This window comes from Schistocerca americana, chromosome 5 (assembly GCF_021461395.2).
Source record: "Schistocerca americana isolate TAMUIC-IGC-003095 chromosome 5, iqSchAmer2.1, whole genome shotgun sequence".
Taxonomy (NCBI): Eukaryota; Metazoa; Arthropoda; class Insecta; order Orthoptera; family Acrididae; genus Schistocerca; species Schistocerca americana.
In genome coordinates, this window is record NC_060123.1 from 663,778,601 (window position 1) to 663,799,170 (window position 20,570).

The following is a 20,570-nucleotide window of genomic DNA, read 5'->3' on the forward strand; positions in this document are numbered from 1 at the left end:
GGCGACGTGTCGGACAGTACTTTATCCAGATTTGTGGAGCATTCGGATGTGACAATGGTCAATGTTTCACTGCGTGGGAGCTCGAGGCCTGGCATACTCGTCGTGAAGTGTCCTGCAGACCACGTCCGATCACCGCGAGGGAGGATGGCCGTACTGTGCACCAAAAACATTGTAACCCCTTCTCTTCTGCGCCTGCCAAGCGAGAACGAGTAGTGAACACTTTGCAACGTTCTGTGTCATCGTGCACCACTGATCGGAGTCAAGCAGCAGCCGGATTACGGAACTACCGCCCCTTCTGCGACTGCCACCGACGCAATAATAGGGAAGAATAGACTACCGATGAATGCTGCCGCGTTGTGCTCCGCGATAAACCGCCGTTCTGCACTACCCCTGCACATTGAGAATCTAATTGCATCGCTCGTGAAGGGAGTGAGGCAAGATTGTAGCCTATCCCCTGTGCATCTGCACATTGAGCAGTCTTAAAAGGAAACCAAGGGTAAATTTGGAAAGGAAATGAAAATTCAGAAAGAAGGAACAAAATCTGAGGTTTGGCAGTGGCATTGTAATTCGGTCACCGACGGGACACGACTTGGAAGATTAGGCGAACGGGAACTGTAATGCCTTGAAAAGCACCAATGTGAAACGTGACTAATGGAACGTAGTCGAATTAAATAAAGTGACGCTGATGGAATTATAAGGGCAGTCGAATGAAAACGAGACATATGTAAAAAAAAGTACTGTATGTACACTGCTTATTATTTCAAAAGAAATCGACATAACTGTTAATACATTTATCCCACTGTCAACGCCTTCCTGGAAAAATGTTTGCGACTGCCTGTTGAACCATGATTGTACCCAGGCGTGAACTTCATCTTCCAAAGCAAGTCGGCGTGCCACTTGTTGACAGGGTGTAACAGCCGTGTTACTCCCGTCGTCATGGTGCGAGGAGCCATCGAGTACGGCTTCAGATGACGGCTGGTAGTGGTTGAGGGATCGCTGACGGCACAACGCTACACGCCTATCCTGCGTCGTCATTTGATCTCTGTCTTTAGACAGAGACATTTCTCAACAGGACAATGCTGCTTCACACATGCCACCTATCTTAACTTCCTGCAAGGTACTGAGGTACTCCCGTGGCTAGCAAGATTACCAGATCTGTCCTCTACAAAGTGTGTGTGAGACCAGGGTAACAAGGACCAGCTTGCCTCAGGAGAGAATACACCGGCTTTGTGGTACCTTTCGCTACTGAACAAGTGCATGCATCCAGGCCAGGCCGGGCGCAATATCGTACCGTTAAGTGGGCTGCAAATTTTTTTGTACATCTGATTCGATTTTATGATCACTGAAATGATATCACATACCTTCTCCACCCGTTAAGTTCCGTTTCGTTTTCTCCCATCACACTGGGTGCTCCATTTGTTTTATCAGGTACCGTATTCATTTAGTTCAAATGGTTCAAATGGCTCTAAGCACTATGGGACTTAACATCTGAGGTTATCAGTCCCGTATTCATTTAGTCAAAGGCCCAGTAGAGGCAGGTCAGTTTATTACTTTAGCTTATCCTGTCGTACAACTTTCTGTGGTGTTATAAATTTGGTACTGAAGACACACTGCTTTCATAACAATCATACAGTACATAAAAAATCATTGGAGCACATAATTCCAACGAATAAGTCATCCCAACCAACGAAAATGGTTACCCACATTCTAGTTTTAATAATCTATGGCACACATTTAAAGGTAGTTAAATTGCTGATAAATCCTCAGTTACTTTCAATTTCCTCTTCAGGAAATTAATTTTTTCTGTGCTTTACGATTTGTAATTTCAGATCTATAACATCGAAACCTCTCATAATCTATGTATCAAAGGTAAAATCCTACCACACGGAGAAGACGCCATAATTACATAAGAAATTGAAGATTAACTGCAACGTTCCGCCCAAAACCATAAACCAGGGTGGTGAAAAATATGTCGAAAATATCCATTTGGAAATCAGGTTCAGTAGGTTACTGATAAGACTCAAAATAATCGTTGAGAACAAAGACATAGAACAAACCTCCTGCTCCAATTATTTAGCGTGAAACTAATCATGATAACGACAAAGACACCAGAAAAATGATAAACGAATCCAAGCTACATCTGCCAAAACTAGCTTAAAGAATGAAAAGACCCGAATACAGTATTAAATTTTTTTTTTTTAAATCGCGGCAGTCCTTTCGTTTCTGTATGGGACTGAGAGCAGGGTACCAACAAAGAAAAGAATTGCTAGAGTTCACAACTATGAAATGAGATTCCCAAGGAGAACTAAAGCGTGTGCAAGAAAGACAAGTATAGTAATGACAGTAGTACATACGTATTAGAAGTAGACACAATCAGCACCACAATGTAAGAATACAGACACAGATGGGAGTAAAATGCCGGCCGGTGTGGCCGTGCGGTTAAAGCCGCTTCAGTCTGGAACCGCGTGACCGCTACGGTCGCAGGTTCGAATCCTGCCTCGGGCATGGATGTGTGTGATGTCCTTAGGTTAGTTAGGTTTAATTAGTTCTAAGTTCTAGGCGACTGATGACCTCAGAAGTTGAGTCGCATAGTGCTCAGAGCCATTTGAACCATTTGGGAGTAAAATGGAGGGAGGATGGAGAACAACAGGCTCCCGGCTCTATGCCATGCGGCAAGAAGAAGAATCAGAAGACGTGTTCGAAATTCAGGAGGGAAACAGAAGTAAAACATCTGAAAACGAAAGAGGGAATGCCCTAACAATTTAAGAGAAGAATAAGAACTAGAAGAAGAATCTCATCTCAATGCAAGGGAACTACTACATCCCAAAAGCTACAGGTGAGAGCAAACAAATGTACTGATAATAAATGACGAAACATACGTAAAAAATATTAACTACTAAACCTGTCTGCAGACATCTGCTAAGTACGCACACACACACACACACACACACACACACACACACACACACACACACACACACGCACACACAAACACAGAGAAAGAGAGAGAGAGAGAGAGAGAAAGAGAAAGAGAGAGAGAATTTCTAACCTCACACACCACTCAACAATTGACGCCATAGAAAATAAAATATAGGAATGTGATAATGATTTTCCATATTGGCTGTAATCTTACAAGTTATGTTACGTAGGTGGTGGGAAGCGGATTACGTAACACTCCCTTTATTTCGTAAACGGTTCAAGATATCGGAAGGTTTTCTACTAATGACAGTACACAGGAGGACACGTAATTTTGCTATTGCTTAATTGTGTCAACTCTATTATCAACCGAGATACTGAAGCAGGTATATTATAAATGAATGATACACCTTTTTAACGACATTCGAAAGTTACTGAAAACGCGAGTGCAGTGATGCTTAGATTAAAGGTAATTCCTCTTGGTTCCACTTTATACGACCTAGAAACGGGGATATCACTTGATGTTTTTCTTCAAATGAAAGTATATGCATACTTTTACGTAAAGTAGGGTGCTTCGAAGATTTATGTGAAATGTGTCTACGTAAAGTTGTTAGAATGCGGACACTAAAACGTGGCCTCGACCGCAAAAATATAAAATAAAAAATTGATAAATAAACAAAAAATTAAAAACTTTGGCTGTCCAACAGTATACAAGAGATGCTGGGGAACTAGCTCCACCTCCCTCTCGCAGAGATGGCGTCCGAGATCTGTGCTCCTGCAAATGCAAATTGATGTATGGTCATAGGGAATTAGCGATCGCTTTTGATGTCATGATAGTCGTACTCGATGCACGTGATGGGGCAGGATTAATCTCTTCACTCATTCCAAAATGAGCGAAACTAATATGCATTAGTAATTGCTTAAAGCTACACACTCGTCATCAAGACAAACAGCTTTGCTCGTTATGCAACATACCGTTAGTAATTTAGGCACTCCGTATAACGAAAACACCATCTCACTGAAGCAACACCCTAGTGTATTCCTGATTATATTTCTTACATAAATATCACCTAATCATGGGAGAAGTTGTAGAAAGTATGTAAATGGAAGTCTATATCACAACTACCAAAGATTTGTTCAAATTAAAAACCACCATGGACTCTCATTGCAAAGTGACTCTTGGAAAATATATCTACAGAAACTTAACATGAAATTCTGAAGTTAATTATGTAGAAGTTTCGTTGACGCGGCTAGGAAGATCGCATTCGTAAAGTAACAAGACAAATAACCGAATAAATTCCGCACCCAGGACATACAGATAAATGCGAGCCGCTCAGAGTACGGGCTCCGGGCTCCCAAATATGCTACCAACACGTCACGCTATAGCAAAAAGCAACATTGACACCTTCAGACGGTACAGTTACTGCAGGACGGCCGCCAAGAAGTGAAGGATCAGTCCCCTAGAACTTAGAACTACTTAAACCTAACTAACCTAAGGACATCACACACATCCATGCCGGAGGCAGGATTCGAGCCTGCGACCGTATCGGTCGCGCGGTTCCAGACTGAAGCGCCTAGAACCGCTCGACCATTCCGGCCGGCTCGGGAGAACAGATTCAGCACACAGAAAAGCGAAGGGTTTTTCGAAAATATTTCACGATTAAAAAACCTCGGGGTATTTCTGGTTCAAAATGGTTCAAACGGCTCTGAGCACTATGGGACTTAACATCTGAGGTCAACAGTCCCCTAGAACTTAGAACTACTTAAACCTAACTAACCTAAGGACATAACACACATCCATGCCCGAGGCAGGATTCGAACCTGCGACCGTAGCAGCCGCGCGGTTCCGGACTGAAGCGCCTAGAACCGCTCTTCCACCGCGGCCGGCAAAGGATCAGAATGCCGGGGGCCAATGAACAGAATACAAAGTTCCTCTGTATTCACTGAAAACTCTCTTTGGAGGTGCGGAAGCAGTCTTGTAGCCAATGTGACGAACGTAAATGTGCCTCGAAGCATGAAAATAGAGGGGAACACCGCAATAGTTTCCCAGACAAGGCGTACAAATGCACATAAACAATTTACAGTTTACTAGGGTGGTAACGAGTTTAAACTGTCTTTTACTATTGGTTGACGTAGCATACACAGTGTCTAGTAGGGGAGACAAAGCAGAGGATTGAAGGATCAGATGGTTATGTTTCGACTGAATTTTCTCATATTGTGAAATGAAAAGGGGCGATCTGCTTTACTTGCCAACAGTCATTCTATACCTAAGAACGCATAAATACTTCTTTATTGTTGACAACCGGTTTCAACAAATTTTGCTGTCACCACCTGGTCTTCAAAGATTTCGTTACAAAACGTGTTAAACGTGAATGGAAACCTCCTGTCAAGTTTCATGTTAACGAATGAAATGTAACACATTATCCAAATGTTTGTCAGAAACAAAACATTTACAATCAAAAAGCACCTTGTGCACATGGCGGTATATGTAGCGCTCATAGGTGATTGTTAAGTCTTAAAAATCAGAATACACATTAGCACACCTTTTTACGTTAGCCTGACACGTTCCATTCATTCATGATCCACTTCAGATGGTGTGCATTTTTTCTCACGTTTCATCGGAATAGAAAGGCAGAATTCTTCATGACGTCCATGCTGAATATTTATTTGCTACATCTCAAGCGGACACTTGGGAGCTAAGCTACCCTTGTGGCCATGCGTAAGGGGTTAACTCACGGAAACTGCAACTTCAGAATGTGTCGAACAGATCCATGGGAATCACGCCAGAATGCCACTCGACTTGAGGCAAGTTTTTCTGTTGCGTCTCCACAGTAAACACGGGATGACCTGGATTCCACTTCCCTGCGTGAGAATCCTTCAGTCAGCACCAGCTGCCATCATTATATCCGTACGTATTATAAAAATGAATGTATGTATATGTGTATGTATGTATGTATCTTGTTCAACATCTCCTCCAAAACCACTGGACCGATTTTTAACTAACTTGGTACACCTAACACTTACCGTCTGGAAATAATCGCTGTGGACGCAAGAACCGCCTACCTATCAAAGGGGAGGAATGGAGATGCAAAACAAGTGCAGCCCAAGACGCGCGAATAGCCAGACTTCATTCAATCAGCACTTGAAAAGAAGAGCGCTTAGCGACTTACAACAAACTTTACACATAATTTCAAACCTTTACGAAACTCTTTCTAGCTGAAAACTCCCACAAAATGATAAAAAGAGAAACGTTTATCGCTTTCTACTAGAAATACCGTGAGAATAAGAACAAGAAACCCCCTAGATGGATAGTGGTGCTAACATGGAGAGAGAAGGGGAAGAAAGAGGTGGACAGTGGGGGAAGGAGGTGATGGACTAATAGAAGACTGTAGTATTAAAATAAATGCAACTGAAATGACACAGGATCATGAAGCGATTTGTACCAGTCATCTTACATAAACAAATAAAAAAAGAGTTGTTGTTGTTGTTGCTGAGGTCTTCAGTCCTGAGACTGGTTTGATGCAGCTCTCCATGCTACTCTTTCCTGTGCAAGCTTCTTCATCTCCCAGTACTTACTGCAACCTACATCCTTCTGAATCTGCTTAATGTATTCATCTCTTGGTCTCCCTATACGATTTTTACCCTCCACGCTGCCCTCCAATGCTAAATTTGTGATCCCTTGATGCCTCAGAACATGCCCTACCAACCGGTCCCTTCTTCCTGTCAAGTTGTGCCACAAACTCCTCTTCTCCCCTATTCTATTCAATACCTCCTCAGTAAATACGTGATCTACCCAAAAAGAGTAATGCACAATAAAAAGAAAAGTGGAGCACACATAGCAGTCAGTAATCTCTATACCGCAACTGTTTACTACGATTTTCAGTGTGGTAAACATTGTAGTTGAGGCACGGCCTCTATCGATATCTTAAGCAATCACCGTTCAGCCCCCATCCTCCACTTTCTTTCCAAGATATAGGATCCGCATAATAGAGTGAATACATTTTGTACCAACAAGTAAATAGGCAAAACACGTGATGTAGCGAGCTTGACTAGAGACGCCTACTTATCTATGTTTACACCGCAATAACCGAAAGAGGTCGCTGTGCCTTCCATTCTTATCACAGTTTTCGGAAAATGATGTGGAATACTCTGGGGTAAGCAGAGAACACTGGATGCATACAAATGTCTCGTTTTCAAAATGCTTATCCTGTAATCGTCAGTCTACATTCTGTATCCTCTCTGCTTTACCCATCGTTAGTGTTTTTGCTGCCCAAATGACAAAACTCATCTACACACTCAGGATATACAGGGTTATTGAGCTGCTCCTACCGTGTCGTTTTATGCAACCCGCAATGTTATACCTGACCTTCACAAACCAAGCGCGAGAGTTTCGTATTCACTCGCTCGCTAAGCACAAACTATTAACCTGCAAAGAAATAGATAGGACATTTTGTAGAAAATATAATTTACATGAATGTTGCACTGGGATATGTTTTCGCCAGAGGTTGCAGTTTTCGCGTTATTCGAGAAGAGCGTACAAAAGTGAACTTCAAACGCACCCCCACTCCATTCAGCACACCATGTATCATCATTTCTACTACGTTGTTCATGGCACTCCCTCCTAGCACTATACAAATATGTGTGACTGCACGGATTATTTTCCACATTCGACCTTTTTTGGTCTCCATTAATTGGCCTTGTTACACCAAAGGCTTATTCGAGCACCTACAAATTGTAAGATTGACGTTTGTGTAAATCATACGTTACAATTTTGTGAATTTTAAAAGCATAAGACAAACAGTTACATTGTCGTATTCGTCATGCCTTCTGGCTACTAAACTACTGTGCTTGTAAGGATTAAGTTTGGATCGAATTGTCAACGTAATTAGTTTTAGTGTAACATTTACGAAAGTTGGTGTTCTTTCTTTCATTACTCTTGTTACAACGTAAAGTCAAGCGCCGGCACGACAGTCTAGAACGATAGAGAAGAGATGGCTGTGAGAAACCGTCAGCCAATCGGACGCTGACAGGCCCCTCTCCAGGATGACAACGCGACAGCAGCGGCCTCTGTGCGAAGAGGACATAAGCGCATCGTCCGACTGGTCGCGGCCCAGCCGAAGAGCAGTTCTACAAGAAGCGTGGAGACCAGCGACCTGGATAGAAGCACCAACTCTATTACTTCGCTTGTATTAGGATTGTTTGTACGGAAGAAGCTTGTTAATTTGTCTGTCGCCCTTTGCTTGAGACAAACTTAAGTACTGTATGTGTTCCTCTTATAATAAAACTCATTAATACGATTTGCTTAAATCTATCGATCCGAGAAAGCAGATTTCCTAGACACCCCATATTCGCCGACTAGGCAGAATTTAACAACTCTCACGGGAACGTATAACTTAATAATGTCAACAAAGTAACCGACTATGCCGGTGGCGTAGTGACCTAAAAAAAGGTCGAATATGGGGGGGCAGTTCGTGTAGCCGGAAACTTTAGTACAGTGGTAGGAGGGAGTGACACGAACGACATACTAGGAATACTGACTAGGGGTGAGTGTGGGGGTAAGGTGCGTTTGAAGGTAAGTTTTGTATGTAAGTTTTTCTTGAATAACTCGAAAACCGTGACATCCAGTGAAAACGTGTCCCCATATAGAATTTAACTACATTAAATTTCCTACAAAAAGTTTGCTCATTTTTTCCTGTAGCACTAATAGTCTGCACGTAGCGAGGAAGATAATATGAAAATTTCGCTCATGGTTTGTGACGGCCAGGTATAGCATTATAGGTTCCATAAAACGACAGCGGTAGAGGAGCTGAATCCCTCGGTCCAAGGAGCAGTCAAATGAAAATGAGACAGATGGAGAAAAGTAATTAAACTGTTCATCATTAGAAAAGTAATCACCATAACTGCTAAACCATTTGTTAGACATGACGATCAATGCCTTCCTGGAAAAATATTTTCGGTTGCCTGCGGAACCACGATTGTATCCAGGCGTGCACCTCTTCCAGCCACGAATGTCTTTCTTCAGGACTTCAAAAATACGGAAATCGCTTGGGGAGGGACCGGGACGTAATGGATGATGTGCAAAGGCTTCCCACTTAAACTTTTACAGCGTAGTCGAGACGGCATTTTCAACAAGTGGGCGTCGGTATGCTTCGCAAGGCAAGGATCACAGCCTGGTACTGTCATTGTTCTGTAGGCAACCGCAAACATTTTTCCATGAAGACAGTGACTGCGTTGTCTCATAATGAGATATATGTATTATTAACAACTGCTTCGATTACTTTTGAAATAATAAACAGTGTACATACTTTTTTCCATTGTCTCTTTTTCATTCGAATGTCCCTTAGAATTCCATCAGAGTGGCTTGATTTAATTCGACTACGTTCCATTTATCACGTTTCACTTTAGTTGATATTCATCATACAAGCTCTTTAAGACATTACAATTCTGTTCACCTGATCTTCCAAGCCCTTTCGTGTCGGTGACAAAATTACAGGGTTATTGGTAAACCTCTAGTTTTTTATTGTTCTCCCTGTATTTTTACTACCTTTTCAAATTTGTCCTTGGTACCCTTTTCTGACTGCTCAATGCACAGGCATAGACTACAACATTGTCTCACTCCCTTCGCAAGCGACATTCAGAATGTACAGCGTGCTTACGGGCAAATCTTATGCACGTCCATAGCCACATCAGTTTTAGACTGAATGTGTGTTAGCGACATAGATCATGTACTGCGCATCTAAATACTCACTCCATAGATATCCTCATCCTATGATAGTTCTTACTTGTTAACCTACATCTAGGTCTACATAGATAATCCGCTAGCCACCGCATGGTGCGTGGCGGAGAGTACCCTGTACCACTATTTGTTATTTGCTTCCCTGATCCACTCGCAAACAGAGCGAGGGATAAACAACTGTCTAAATGCCTCCCTATGAGCCCTAATCTCTCATATATAGAGAAGCAAGAATAAAGAGGATAATTGGTTCAAAAAATCTGATAAAATCCAAGTAAATCATGGAGTTAGCCAACAGAATAGTTTGTTAACTACAGGATCAAAATATCATGCAGATTAGATACTTAGTTCTAAGATCGTATGTAATCGAAAGAGACTTGAATTTTTCGGTAAGATGGATAAAAATAGTATATCGTTTTAAAAATCTTATGTTTACATAGGGAAAATATGGGGAATTTTTTATCTTTGCAACTGCGTCTCAGTACTGTACCAATGACGACTGTATTTTAGAATAGGTCCGACAAGCCTCGACACAACTTCAAAACTACTAAAGAACATTACAGGCGATTTAAAACAATGCTTAGTAAAATTTTCTATGTCATCACTGTGTTATAATTTTAAGTAATTAGATTAACCCATATTTTAAATACACACTGTTACAGCCCTTTAACATTTAGATCTGCTTCAATTCAAAACAGTCATTTAGTGAAGCTACAAAAAGTTAGGATCAAGTTAATATCTCGATAAAGAAAAACATCTCCTAGCCGAAAAAACTCTTCTTCAGATGTTGCTATAGGCTAGCAGACACGTTTCAGGCGCCTGAAAATTGAGTTATCAACCCAGCATTTGGTGAGTTACTATAAAATATACTTGCTACAATCGTTGGGCAAACTTTAATTTTTGCCATTTTGGCCAGGATTTCTGTACAAATACTCCACTGTCCAGCAGTGAAATCTTGATTTGCCAACTCATAGTGAAATAATATGCAAGCATGTGACCGAAACGAGATTCCTAGGAGCTGTTAAATGACGTACAAAAACAGGTATAATAAAAAAGATGATCTTAGAATGGAGTTAAGATTTCAACCAATAAATGATGTTATAGATCAATACACTTAAATGGAAGGACCATGTGGAAGGAGTGTTCTGGGGCTATGACTATAAACCATGAAATATGTATCACATGGCAAAAGAAATCATGGGAAGAAGTAAAAGAGATGGCATGAAAAAAGCTGAGCCATGAAGAAGGAAGAGATGTGATGCTTAATCCTTCAGAGTGAAGATGACGGTACGCATGGATGAAAACAAGAGAGTATAGCAAGTGCGGTCGTATGGGCCAGGTGCTGCCTCGCCTCTCCCCGCCACGGGGTACTCTTGGCTGCTGGGTTTCGCCCTGGTCAGCTACGCATCTCCAGAGCTACCTTGGACGCCACCGGACACAGCCAGGGCGGTCGTGTTGATGGCAGTCTCGGCTCAAACGCCCAGCCGACGTAGCATTATAGGGATGGCAAAAACTGACTAGTTAAAAGTGAAACCAATATTTTTAGGTATTTTTCGTGTGTTAAAATTTATGATTTTTCAATTTTTTTTAGACACGAGTAATGTCTGTGTAAGAATGCAATGTGTTGCGGCGGTGACACTGAATAAAAAGTTCTCGGGTTACCAGTCGCGTCAAGTGATTAAAATTATGCACACTTTCGGCCGAGCACACCTTGGCCGTTGTCAAGTGGGATGCTGGTACGGCAGTTAAATACAATAGCTCCCGGCTGTGACGTCACTGGTGTTCGCAGCATCGCGATATAAGGGCACGTGCCCGCTTCAACCGGGCGACCGGTGGATCCCACGCCGTGTTGAGATGTAGGCCACCGTCTGCATTTAGTGCGTTATCGGTGACTTTTATTCCAATGGCTTCTTTTTGTACATAATCCCATCAGCCGTTAGTACAAGCCACACGACGGGTATTTCATCAGATTTTATCCGGTGTCCGTTTTCGTAAGCATGCTCAGTTAAAGCAGATTTGTCAGGGCTGCGTAGGCGATAAAACCTCTCACGCTCCTTCTTGCGTTTTCCATAGAGCATAATGTTTGTCCGACTTAAGAATGGCCACAATCCCAAGTGATCTGAGACTCCTGCTTCTTTAACTGGTCTCAGAAATTGACGGATTTTTGTTGGAGGCCTGAAGATCGATTTGATCTTCTGTTAACAGTCAGCTTATCTTACTCGTGCTCCTCATCGATGGTCTTACTGTGATTCTTTCTTGAACTCACTTGATTTATTTGATTGACATTATAACCGTTGCTCCTGAAGGCTTTGCGTATGTGGCTCTGCTATAGGGGCAGGTTGTCTACGTCTGATGTCATTTCTGCACGATGCACCATTGTTAGTAAAACAGTGTACTTGTGTGCCGGATGATGATGGCTGGCGGCGAGCAAGTAAAGATTGGAGTAGATGGGCTTCCTATAGGCGCTGTGGCCAAGGCATCCATTTCGTTTGCGGTGAACGACGACGTCGGGGAAGGGCAATGTACGTCTACATTCATGGTCAACTGCATGTTACTGTCAATGCTGTCGAAGTCTTCCAAGAACTCGTTAAGTTTCTCACATACGTGTGGCCAAATGAAGAAAGAGTCGTCAACGTAATCGAAAGAAGCAACTAAGCTTTAATCGTGTGTCAGGCAATATATTGAAAATTCTCCATATAGAAGTTTGCTACCCATTGGAACACCACCCGTTTCTACATCTACATCCATACTCCGCGGAGGGTACTTTGAGTACCTCTATCGGTTCTCCCTTCTGTTCCAGTCTCGTATTGTTCGTGGAAAGAAAGATTGTCGGTATGCCTCTGTGTGGGCTCTAATTCTCCGATTTTATCCTCCTGGTCTCTTCGCGAGATATACATTGGAGGGAGCAATATACTGCTTGACTCCTCGGTGAAGGTATGTTCTCTAAACTTCAACAACAGCCCGTCCCGAGCTACTAAGCGTCTCTCCTGCAGTCTTCCACTGGAGTTTATTTATCATCTCCTTAACGCTTTCGCGATTAATAAATGATCCTGTAACGAAGCGTGCTGCTCTCCTTTGGATCTTCTGTATCTCTTCCATCAACCCTATCTGGTATCGATCCCACACCGGTGAGCAGTATTCAAGCAGTGGGCGAACAAGTGTACTGTAACCTACTTCCTTTGTTTTCGGATGGCATTTCCTAAGGATTCTTCCCATGAATCTCAGTCTGGCATCTGCTTTACCGACGATCAACTTTATATGATCATTCCATTTTAAATCACTCGTAATGCCTACTCCCAGATAATTTATGGAATTAACTGCTTCCAGTTGCTGACCTGCTATATTGTAGCTAAATGATAAAGGATCTTTCTTTCTATGTATTCGCAGCACATTACACTTATCTACATTAAGATTCAATAGCCATTCCCTGCACCATGCGTCAATTCATTGCAGATCCTCCTGCATTTCGGTACAATTTTCCATTGTTACAACCTCTCGATATACCACAGCAGCATCCGCAAAAAGCCTCAGTGAACTTCCGATGTTATCCACAAGGTCATTTATGTATTTTGTGAATAGCAACGGTCCTACGACAGTCCCCTGCGGCACACCTGAAATCTCTCGTACTTCGGAAGTCTGCTCTCGATTGATGGTAATACTGGCCGTTGTACGGAAAATAAGAAGACGTAAGAGTGTGTCTAAATAGATCGACCACGTCACTTACAAAGAACTGCTATACAAGGTCCAAAGAGTCTCTCGTACGCACATCCGTAAACAGTGCCACCACGTCATAACTGACCATAATGTCACCCCCACTAAGTCGAAGACATTTAATTCGGCTGATAAAATCTACTGAGCTTTTGATATGGTGTACGCAGCGTCCCATATGTGGAGCGAGGAGATTGGCAAAGTACAGTGTGTCTCACGAGACGCCCGGGAGGGGTCCGACAGTCGCTGCGGCACGGTCCACCGGTCGCCCCCCCCCCCCCCCCCCCGCATCACCCGGCCGCCAGCGCGACCGACTCTCGGACACTCAATAAAACTGGAAAAAACGAGATTTTGCCTATGGAGTGCGTGATTGATTCTTTTGTAAAAAAATTTTTTGTTTATTTGTAGACACACTTTCATGTTTATGACACAGTCATAACCGGCTTCGGCCATACAATGACCATCTTCCAGATGCTAAAGGCGGAATACACTGAACACAGGTTCATGCGTTGTCATCATTGTATGGCCCAAACCGGTTATGACTGTGTCATAAACATGTGATTGTGTCTATAAATAAACAAAAAAAATTCTATAATCTGCCGGTAGTCGGCTTCCACTGAGTTAAGCGTAAACAACGTTGCCATCTGATTGACTTAAGCTTACCCTCAGTTACCGTGGGTGCTCAGAATCATGCCGCTCTGTGGTAAGAGCTACCGAACATCTCCTGAATACCTTAGCCAGCACTCGACGAATTTAGGCTGCCGAAATCTGGGAAATGACTAGCCGCACACTGTCTCCCAACTCTTCGAGCGTGTGGGGATTGGTCGCATACACCTTGTCTTTTAACATGCCCCAAAGACAAAAATCACAAGGATTTAGATCTGGAGACTGAGGAGGCCAGTCAACTACCCTATCATCAAAAAGACTTAGTATTGCTGTAAAAGAAGCATTGGCGATGTGCGGTCTTGCTTTACCCTGCATGAAATAACAGTACACCCTTTCGTTAGGAGTCAGTTCTCGAGAAAAATGATGCAGTATATTGTTCACATACCTGTCAAAATGTACCGTTTCGTGGGAAAAGATAGGTCCAATATTTCTTCTTACACTAATTGCGCACCACACTCCTTTTTTAACATCACGCATAGTCTGTGAAGTAATTCATGAGGATTTTCGGACCTTCTTCTGAGAATTTACGTACCCTGATAAATACAACCATGCGTCGTCATAAAAAAAAATCATCTCAGTATCAACTTACCCTTAGTGCACAGACTGTAACGGCCAGTTGCAATGGCGATGTGAGCAACAGTATCTCAGTTCCTCAGCTGATGCACCACCGTTATTTTGTATGGTTTCAATTTCACTTTGCACACAGTTCCGTGAGCAGATGCTCTTGACACAGCAGTCTGAAGTGCCAAACGGCGCAGAGATCTTCTCGGACTTTTTTCCAAGGCCTCCCCTGTATTTTCGGTTAAAACATTGGGTTCTCTAGGCCTTCGTTTGTCTAACACAGATCCAGTCTCTTGAAATCTCTTCACTAATCTGCGTATCGTCGGATCATTGGGAACACGCACACCAGGAAATTTTCGTATGAATTCAAGCTGACATTCCACGTACGATTGTTTTCGCTTAGTTCAACACAAGACACATTATTTGATATTTCGTGTATAGCATACCGAATGGAAACGCGACAGGAAACTCAAAACGAAGAACCCGAACACTCAGTTGCACAGTAGAAACACACTGTGTTTCTGTCTGAGGACCGGGCCCAGCGACACACGGGCAGGGAAAGCGCCGGACTCGGTGCACATGCAATAATGACGCCTAGCAACAATCTTTGAAACGATTAAACTCGACAAAAAACTCAAAAGAAAACACCAGTACACTCAGTCGCACAGTTTATGGGACACTCTCATAGTATTGGTACCCGAGAACTACGCGTAGCGACAACCGGCAGTCGCAGCGGCAACAGCCGGCAAACGCGACTCGCAACCCGCGGACCCCACCCGGGCATCTTTCATGAGACACCCTGTACTTCGCCCGCTTGTTTGGTGGTGAATCATTGGTGGATACGATGAAGCGCAATAGCCTCGCATCCTTGTGGATCTTCGGTGAACCATAAGCAGTAAATGGTCTAGATGCCCGTTGGGAAACTTTCTTGACCATACTGTCTTTCACCAAAGAGCGCTTGAGAAGTTCAAATGTCTTCCTTATTATTCTCGATGTTCAGCCGTGTGTGAGTTTGCAGTAAATCTCTTCATCCAGCAATATTTGTTTGTAAAACTTCCGTTGCTTTGAAACGTGGATATTACAGGAAATGAGAAAAAAGATCAATGAAATTAAAATAAAAACACCGACAGTAAGAAACAAGCAACAAACACATGACAGAAGGATCGGTAAAGCATTGCTTTATAGTTTCGCCCATCTTTTACGCTTAATAGTAACAGATTAGCTAGAGGACGTTTATAACGAAATTTTAAAAAGCCTAATAAGTAAAATAAAATCAATCGTCACATTTACAGAGAACTAGTAAAGTATTTATCGATAAGCTGAGTGTGGAGCAAGAATGGGAAAGAACAGCAGAGGGCAAACGTAGTGCTTTTAGTTTATTCAGCACAAACAAGATGGAATACCACCTACTTCATATTGAAAAGATTTATAAAACTGTCATCATTAATTGTGCAAGTGCACCAAGGATGATTTCTGCTGCAGGCACTGAATTGCTGCAAGATATACTAGATCGATTAATGCCTTTCGATGAGGCTACAAAGGAGGTTTCTGGAACCGAGTATATTACCGGAAATCTTGTCATTCCCCCAGTGACTATTCTCGAAAATGCATAAAGAAATCTCAATCCTAAATATAATGTACCCAGAGTCGTATCTCAAAAGCTTCTGAGCAACCTTGAAGACAGAAGTGCAACCGTATCATATAACTCTTTGCTGTGCAGCTCTACAGTATCAGATGCACTGGTTTAAAAAGAAAAAATGAACTTGAACACCCTTATTGCCAGCCTTACAAATTTGAGCCAAAAGGTAAATAACTGTGTTGACGAAATCAGTAAACTTTCATCTTCATTTAAAAGGGACGAGATCAGAAACCTTCTCTGGTCATCGCATGATCAGGAGGTGGCCAAGAGTTGCGTAGTGGAGTCTGAAAGTTTGTTTCCGAACGAAACAGAGCTTTGTTACCCAGAAGCAGCGACCGTTTCGTTTTTTGGGAGCAGAGTATAAGGTGTGTGTTTAGCTTGTCATTTGAAACCCAAAAATATTACTCTTTGGTAGGAAGTTCCGTGGCTTCTGAAAGATTCCTTTCGTCTTTGAATCATATTGTTTCTGATGAAGGGAGTCGACTTACAGATTAAAAAATTATAGAACGACGATTTATGAGCAGACTGGACAATAAGTATTGGCCAATGGATTAATTCATTATTGAAATTTTAACTGGTCATTTAATTGTTCATGAAAATTGTTACATTTTGTGTACTGTCTAAATTGTTCATTTGAACTTCTGAAAGGGCATTTTTAGTTTTGTTAGCAAAAATCAGCTATATTCGAATTCCTGTTAAAAAGTAAATGAATATATATGACTTCAAAATAGGTTTTACATTTGGGACTATTAAAGAAAAAGAATTCTACATATTTACATATAACCTTATTATTTGTCTGCCACTTCAATGAAACAATGAAAGAGAAAGGAAATTATGGCAACAGCAATAAGTTACAGACTTAAAAATTTGGAAATGGTCTACTTAACACTCAAAACAGAGCTCTCAGACCTCAGTTTTTCACTCTTCAGTACTGACTATTCGTAATGCCCAAATAGTGGAATGATGCTCTACTGCAAAATCATTTTTGAGCAGAATTTAAAAAAATTAGAGTTAGCAGAAGAATACTGGTGATTTTTTGAAGTATTCAGTTCCCATGATCTTTTCGACAAGTCTTCTTTTATTCACCTATAGTATTTGATATTTTGGTTTTACATACCTTCGAATGTATAATGCAGATATATGAGGGAGTCTTAGAACTTCTCAGTCCTTGTTCAATGCCTGCATTTGTTATTGGAAACAATAGCAATAATGAAACAAAGAACGGTTATTTCAGAAATCGGTAATTCTTGAGCGATTTAACCGGAGTTGAAAATAACTGCTATAAGAGAAAACTGGTTGTTTCAGTGATAGTCGCCATCCCTACATGACCAACTGAACACCTGTGCAACAGACCTCCAGGAAACTGCATTACAGGAGTATGCCAATGCACCCAGCCACTTCTTCCTGCTATCCCCACTCTCGTATTGACACAACTCATCCCCACAAATCTCATTCTCTTTTACTACAACTAACTAGCGACATTTGGAATTTGAGCGCTTGAGAACCAGCGAGAGCTGTGTCCGTTGAGCAGGCTCCCATTGGTGGCTCTGTTATCAAGCCTGCTGTGAGTTTGATAATGATCTACCTAGTAGCGGCAGCGCTATCGACAGGGGTCCTCGAAGCAACTTGAAAAGTTTCCCCTATCGCTATCATGTTATTACAAACTGAGCTAAAGAAGGACTACAAGTAAAATTCAAACAGACTGTAAGAGCTTTATCGAAAATTCATTCGACATAAACATGACATAAGACAATGACGTCACTGACTGACTCATCATCGCCCAGCCCAAACCCCTAAGAGCAGAAACTTGAATTTGGAGAAGTTGTTGATCTTATACCATAGGCGTCATTTAAGAGGAGATTTTTCGAAATTCCTCACTTAATGTGTTGAAATAGGGGATGAAAGGTTTTCACTATTAAAAAATCTCGTGTACCAGTATTTCTGAAAATATAACCTCTATGGGTGTGACATACTGGGTGAAAGTTTCTTCATGAAAATAAATCATTATTAGAGAACTACTAAAGTATTTTTAAAGCTACATCTACAAAATTGATATTTGACTTCTCAGTTACAAATAAAAAACATGTATTTCTATGTTTGTGGAAATTCAACCCGTAAGTTGGTGAAGTAGGGAATGAAATTTTTATGAAACATTTAGTAATAAAAGCATTTTAAAGCTAAATCTATGAAAATTTGAATTTGGTTCCTCAGTTACAAATAAAAAATATGTGTTTCACTGTTTTTGTAAATTCAACCCCTATGGGGTAAACAGTGGATGAAAGTTTTAATGGAAATATTTCATTATGCAAATATTTTTGAAGTTAAAGCTACCAAAATTTGTATTTTCCTTCTCTGTTAGAAATAAAATATACGCATTTCACTGTTTCTGAAAATTCACCCCCTAATGGGGGTACAACAGGGGATGACTGTCACATAAACTATTTCATTGTGAAAGCATTCTTAAAGCTAGATCTATGAAAACTGGTATTTGGATTCTAGGCTACAAATGAAAAAAACAGCCATTTCACTGTTTTTGGAAATTCCACTCCTAAGAGGGTGCGTTAGGGGCAGACTGATTCACTGACCCATCATCACACAGACCAAACCGCTAGATAGAAATTTGAAGTTTGGAGAGGGTATGCAACTTACACTGTAGGCATCGTTTAAGAATTGTTCTAATTCCACTTATAAGAGGGAGCAACAGAGGATAAAAATCTTTTTGAAAAAAGTTGCTATTGAGGCACTTTTGAACACAGAAATAAGAAAATTGATATTTGGTTTCTCAGTTAGAAATAAAAAACATGTGTTTTAGCTTTCTTCGAAATTCAACCACTAAGGGGATAAAATAGTAGGTGAAAGTGGTTGAAAACAAATCATTGTTAAGGTGTTACTAAACTATTTTTAAAGCTACATCTATGAAAATTGTATGTGACTTCTAAGTTGGAAATAAGAAAATACATGTTTCTCTGTTTTGGAAGCTCAGTCCCCTAAGGGAGTGATATAGGGGATGAAAAGTTTTATAAAATTATCTCATTAAGAAAGCATTTTCGAAGTTAAATCTATGAAAATTTGTAATTGGCTTTTCTTTTCGAAATAAAAAATACATATTTCACTCTTTTTGGTAATTCAGCTCCTAAGGTGGTGAAATAGGGGATGAAAACTTTTAATAAATATTTAGTTGCATTAAATTTAAAATTAAATTTATGAAAATTGATATTTCACTTCTCAGTTACATGTAAAAAAATATGGGTTTGCGGGTGAGAGATACTATGCAAAATTCACCAAAAGAACGCAAATGCATTATTAACAAAACCCTTGAACTCCAGCTGCCAGAATCGCTTTTTCATCAGAACTACATTCAGAAAAGACCATGCTTGCACGCATTAATTATCGTGAAAAGGTTATAAAATGTAGCAAAAATTTGTGAGTAACATAAAAATTCGATTACAGAAGTACAAAAAAAAATTATGTAGATCATGTAGTCTATGTGACCATAGCAGCAGGAGTTAAGCTAGTAAATTATAAACCACAATTATTGCGCGATGTTTAAAGCTTTCCAGGCATACTGATTGTTCCATAAAAACATGGGAGAACTGCCGGATATCAGTAACGTCCTGCCACGATATTTCGGCACAGATTCTTCTGGCCATCTTCAGGTGAGTACCACTGTAGTACTACTACAGTGGTACTCACCTGAAGATGGCCAGAAGACTCTGCGCCGAAATATCGTGGCAGGACGTTAATGATATCCAGCAGTTCTCCCGTGTTTTTTATGGAACACAATTATTGCGATCTTATTCTCTTTCATTCAGAACTAAATCAAACAAATTGTACTTCTAATTATGGCCAGATTTTAATCTAGATTTACTTTCAAAGTATGTAAGGGTAGCCAGAAGGTTAGTGCAGTCTTGTTTTCATTGCTGAGTTCAATCCCACAACCTCCTAACTTCAACAAAACACAAGCAAGAATTATTCTACCATAAACAGGTGCTTCTATGTGGGCCTTAAGGAAGCCACAAATGAACCAAAAACATAGGCATCTTAACTAAAAAAGCCAAAATCATAAAAACATAAAATAACAAGAACAAAACAAACAACAAAGGAAAATATAAAGTATTAGCAAAATCATAAACCTTAAATAAAACCAACTATAAAGGTAATCTAGAAACTAAAGTATAAAAAATTAAATAAACACCAGCCTGTAGACGCTCAGGTTGATAACCTCAACCTAAAAGCAAAAGTAAAGTGGGAACCAATCTAGCCTCACAAAATATATAAAAAGGAAGAAGACTTAACCTAGCAAATGAACAATGAAGCATAATTATTAAAATCAAAACCATAAAAACA